General features: G+C 39.4%; 1 protein-coding gene and 1 pseudogene across 1 annotated transcript in view; both read left to right on the top strand.

Moving 5' to 3' along the window:
- Positions 1-5774, top strand: part of LOC106881984 (serine/threonine-protein kinase 36) — a 168015-nt gene that overhangs the window by 76548 nt on the left and 85693 nt on the right. The gene's annotated exons all lie outside the window — the stretch shown is intronic.
- LOC128250135 (U6 spliceosomal RNA) lies at positions 5468-5568 on the top strand (annotated as a pseudogene).

A 5774-nucleotide genomic window follows, 5' to 3' on the forward strand; every position in this document is an offset into this window, starting at 1 on the left:
GGCAAGGGGGCTGAGTTCCTTTTGAGTGTCGGGTCTCATGGAGGCAAGGGGGCTGAGTTCCTTTTGAGTGTTGGGCCTCATGGAGGCAAGGGAGCTGAGTTCCTTTCGAGTGTCAGGCCTCATGGAGGCAAGGGGGCTGAGTTCCTTTCGAGTGTCAGGCCTCATGGAGGCAAGGGGGCTGAGTTCCTTTCGAGTGTCGGGCCTCATGGAGGCAAGAGGACTGATTTCCTTTTGAGTGTTGGGCCTCATGAAGGCAATGACCTAGACCTTTAGCATTATGTCGTGCTTGAGAAGAAGACCTATCAAGCCAAGCAAAATTGCAGTTGTGGCAGATAGTGGTGTCATGCAAATTGGTACCTGTGCCACTGGCATATAAAAGCACCCTGGTGTCACGTAAATGGCACCTGTGCCACTGGCACATAAAAACACCCATTACACTCTCAAAGTGGTTGGCATTAGGAAGGGCACCCAGCCATTGAAAACCATGGTGAAGCCTTCCAGCGTGCCAGCCCAGTCAAACTGTCTAACCCATGCCAGCATGGACAACAGATGTTAAATGATGATGATGGCCTTCATGTATAGAATGCAAATAATGATTTTTTACATGGTTCACTTTTTCTTAGTAAAACATCTCAGAATAAATAAAATATCAGCTGGAACTGATATTTTGTAGAACTCATCTCTCTGAAGAGAATTATTGATGTCTTTCTAAAAATACAAAGCATCATTTCATCTCTGTAGGTGTTCTATGTATACATAAACATGTTCCTATAATTCCAAATTTAGTTCTTATCCTTTATCTGCCCACTTTTATTTTATGTATCTATGACACAAGGGAACACAATCCTATCTCCTGTACATCGATTCCTCCTCTTGACCATGAGTGACATGTAACTAAAGCCTTTGCAATCACTTCAAATACTGGTGTTTTATAACCATTTAAAATCTCTTCAGGTGAACGTACATTCGCAACAAAGCGAAGTTTATGTCTCAAAGACTGAATTTCCTTGTCAAGGACCAGAAAACACTTCATCCTGCAATAGTTACTATCTCCAAAACACTGGAATCTCAGATGAGGTTCTGCTCCAAAATCCAGGATGCTACTGCTGCTGTGTTGTGCTGATATACTTAAGACCGTATCCAGCGAAAGGCATCTGTCTGACCTGAAGGCACTTACGAATACAAACAGTGAACATGTGTGGCTTAATGGTTAGGGTGTTCAGTTCATGGTGGTGTATTGTGTCCTTGAGCAAGACACTTTATTTCACATTGCTCCAGTCCACTCAGCTAGCAAAAATGAGTCATACCTAGATTTCAAAGTTCCAGCCTTATCACATTCTGTATCAGGCTGAATCTCCTTACGAACAACGTTAAGGGTCTTCGTTAAGGCGGCGAGCTGGCAGAATCGTTAGCACTCTGGTATTTCATCTGCTGTTACATTCTGAGTTCAAATTCTGTCAAGGTCGACTTTGCCTTTCATCCTTTTGGGGTCAATAAATTAAGTACCAGTTACGCACTGGGGTTGATATAATCGACTTAATCCCTTTGTCTGTCCTTGTTTGTCCTCTCTATGTTAAGCCCCTTGTGGGCAATAAAGAAACAAACGTTAAGGGTATATGTTGTTTGGTGAGTGCACAGCTACATGCACATTAATTTCATGAGAGGGCTGTTCCATTTGACCAGATCAACTAGAACCCTTGTTGTCATAACTGATGGAGTGCCAGTTTTTTGCTAATATACACCAATCTGCATTCCCCAGTCATGCTCTCTCCTCTCACTGCTACCACAAAAGTCAGTGTCACTTGCAGACAGCTAGTCTCATACCAATTCCTTTGAAGCACTTTTGACTCATTTATCTCCCCTTCTCTCATTACCCATATTGTGTCCAACTCATCAGGCTTTACACTAACTAATATGTCCGGGCCTTCCTTCTCAGACTGTTTGACCATGTTGTTCGACTTTCTAACTTAAACCCCGCTTACCATGTCCCCTTCACTGAGGATCTGGCAGGGTCGATAACTCTCGTTGGTTGACCACATGCCACTTGGTCATGGCAGATGAAGATGTATCTTGCAGAGATGGGAACTGGCTGGGACTCTGCTTGATGGGTTGTCTGGGAAGACCTTGGAATATACTGACAAATGGTAAAGGCAGCAATGTGCTGTTTTTTCTCTGAATAGCAACTCTCTGGAATTTCCTTGTACATGTCTTTCTTGCTGTTGTCATTTTGCAACAGTTTATGCAGAGCATTAACAGAATCAATCTTATTAGTCTTAAGAAGCCAACAAAACCCATGGACTCGTGACAGATGTTGGGGCTTTCTTGTTTCTATCTGAGATGTATTGTTTTTTTTTTTTTTTTACACACAACACATCTAGAATAGATTTTCTCTCAAATGAAAACCACTTGTCCTGGTGCCATATATAAAGAACCGGTACTGGAGCCATATGAAAAATGCCCCCAGTACACTCTGTAAAGTGGCTGACATTTTGGCTGTAGAAACCTTGCCAAAACAGAAAATGAAACCTGGTGTGACTCCTGGCCTCGCCATCACCTGTCAAAACATCCAACCCATTCTAGCATGGAAAATAGGCATTAAATGATGATGAAGATTGGCCATTTTGATTTAATGCTATTTCAGTTGCATACTCTGAATTTTTATTCAACCTGGCAACTATTTGCAATATCAGTGAATATATCATTCATTGTATTTTTTTTTAATATGTCACAGGTAATGGATCTTGTCTATGCACAATGATGCAAGTATTCATCATTGACAAGATCCAAGAAGGCTGAAATGCATCTGGTGTTCTCCCTAACCATTGTTGAGATGATCTTTCATCACCCTCTGATACACATTGTGCTTTTTTTAACACAGCACGTCTATAAGAGATTTTATCTCGGATGAAAACAATACCATCTTGCCTGTTAGTGGTTTATATACATTAAGTATGATACGTAGGGTGGATGTACATGGCTTAGAGGTTAGGGTTTTGCACGCATGATTGTAAGATTGTGGTTTTGGTATTGGAATTGGGTGTTGTGTTCTTGAGCAAAATACTTTATTTCACTCAGATGACAAAAATAGTAATCCTGAAATGGACCAGCATCCCACCCAGGGAAGGCTACTTATGCAACATCATCATCATCATCGTTTAACGTCCGCTTTCCATGCTGGCATTTCTCTAGTTTTTCTACCCTATATATATTTTCTTAATATGATTTTCGTAATTTTGAAGAGAGTCAGCACATATAGTCCTATTTGCTGCCAGCTATAACTGCACTTGCACGGTGGATTCAAAATATTTTAATCTATAAAGATGAAACATGCTGTCTATTTGTCCCATAATTATACATTAATTATAGTGCCCTTGCTGATGAAAAACATGGATAGCAAATTATTTTATTTGTTCATTGATGTTCGAAACCTAGGTACAAGTGGTAACTATTGAAAGTGTTTTTATTTTTCGTCCCCTTTGAAATTACTCTTAACCATGATTTGGGCTTTGACTGCTCCTTTTAGCATGTAAGGTGTCCTGTTAGGGTCACCTCTTTTGTGTATAAATGTACACTAATTTTATATATATATGTGTGTGTGTGTATATATTTATCTCTCATGTATTTACATATTTCTCATTCGATGATGTCCTGTACTTGATGTATTTTATTTATATATACACATGCACACACGCACACACACATACATATGCATATTGATTCCTGTTTATATATATATAGACCTAGGAAGACATGGGAAAATGTAGACAAGGGATGAGGTGATGAAGCATGGTCTTTGAACAATGGGTCTCACAGAAGCAATGACAAGTGATCAAGACCTTTGGCAATTTGCTGTGCTCGAGAAGACTTCTCAGATTAAGTGAAATTGTAGTCGTGACTGGTCCTGGTGGCACATAGAAAGCACCCATACCAGTGACACATAAAAGGCACCCCACTACACTCTTGAAGTGGTTGGCATAAGGAAGGGCATCCAGCTGTAGAAACCATACCAAATCAGATTGGAACCTGGTGCAGCTCTCCAGCTTACCAGTTGCAGTCAAACCAGCCAACCCATACCAGCATGGAGAGTGAATGTTAAATGATGGCAATGGTGTTGTTTATACTTTAGTTTTAATGGCTGCTAACATTGATAATTAAGTATTGTTATTATTATTGAATATTTTCTATAATAAAATATCCATTGTCATAATTCCATAATGATAAAAATTGTCAATTATTCAAATGGCTTTGTATTCTCCATTGTTGTATGTGACAACCTCGCCCACCCCCAGCTGTGCATATGTGCTGCAGCTGCTCATAGAAGGAAGTTGGCTTACTGCCAATATTCCGGTTTATTGTTATTTGTGACTCTTGAGTGATAATTATGGTAACACTTTCTAAAAGTCCAAATATTTATTCTTTCGTTATAAATAATTTCATGAAGTAAAATTAATCATTTGTATCTAATTGTATAATTATTTTCTGCAGGAAAACATTGTAAACACTTGCTCAGAATATGATGGTTTTAAATCAATTTTCTATTTTAAGAAGATAATTTGATAAAGTCTACATAAAGAGTAAATATTCATATTTGCATTGATTTATAAGATGATAACATATGGCAATTAAACAACATTGATCTCTGTTGTTGATCCTTTCATTAATTTTAGATCCAGTAAATTAATCTTTGCTCTTTCCTTTCTTTGGTCTATTGAATCTCATCTATGCGAATCAAACCCTTACTTTAATTTCAATCTTGTCCTATACAATACTTCTGAAGTTTATTATTGATGTGCTATACAGTACAGAGTAAACCATGTATATGATTGTCTTCTCTCCATGAAGAAATTGTATATATATCTAGCCACTTCAATTAAGGACCTCACTAAACTGGAAAATCCAATTTGCATAAATAACATGCTGCTGGCAGTTAGGTCAGTTAATCAGTTATTGTTATGCCAAGCAGCAAGCTATGTATAATGGAGATATACTATATGGCATATCTATTATGGTAGCACAAGTTTTAGCTGTTGCTGTATGTGTACATGAGTTGGTTGGCACTCTGTCGGTTACAACGACGAGGGTTCCAGTTGATCCGATCAATGGAACAGCCTGCTCGTGAAATTAATGTCCAAGTGGCTGAGCACTCCACAGACACATGTACCCTTACCATAGTTCTCAGGGAGATTCAGCGTGACACAGAGTGTGACAAGGCTGGCTGTTTTAAATACAGGTACAACAGAAACAGTAAGAGCGAGGGAAAGTTATGGTGAAAGAGTACAGCAGGGTTCGCTCCCCCCACTGCCGGAGCCTCGTGGAACTTTAGGTGTTTTCGCTCAATAAACACTCACAATGCCCAGTCTGGGAATCGAAACCGTGATCCTATGATCGCGGATCCGCTGCCCTAACCACTGGGCCATTGCGCCTCCACATGTGTAGATGAATATACTGGGTATATGGGGATAAATGTTTATATTACTTTGGAAATACAAAACTGGAATGATGCGGAGAAGATTAGCATGGCCCCAACATGAAGATGACATGCAAGTTCATGAAGCATTCTGTATTTTAAGAAAATAGGTGTGGGAATAGCTGTGTGGGTTACAAGCTTCCAGGTTCATCCTCACTGCACAGCATCTTGAGCAAGTGTCTTCTGCTATAACCTCAGGCCAACCAATGCCATGTGAGTGAAATTGGTAGCTGGAAACTGTATGGAAGCCTATGTGTGTATGTATGTGTGTGTGTGTGTGTATATATATATATATATATATATATAT

The sequence above is a fragment of the Octopus bimaculoides genome, chromosome 1, assembly GCF_001194135.2.
Source record: "Octopus bimaculoides isolate UCB-OBI-ISO-001 chromosome 1, ASM119413v2, whole genome shotgun sequence".
Lineage (NCBI taxonomy): Eukaryota > Metazoa > Mollusca > Cephalopoda > Octopoda > Octopodidae > Octopus > Octopus bimaculoides.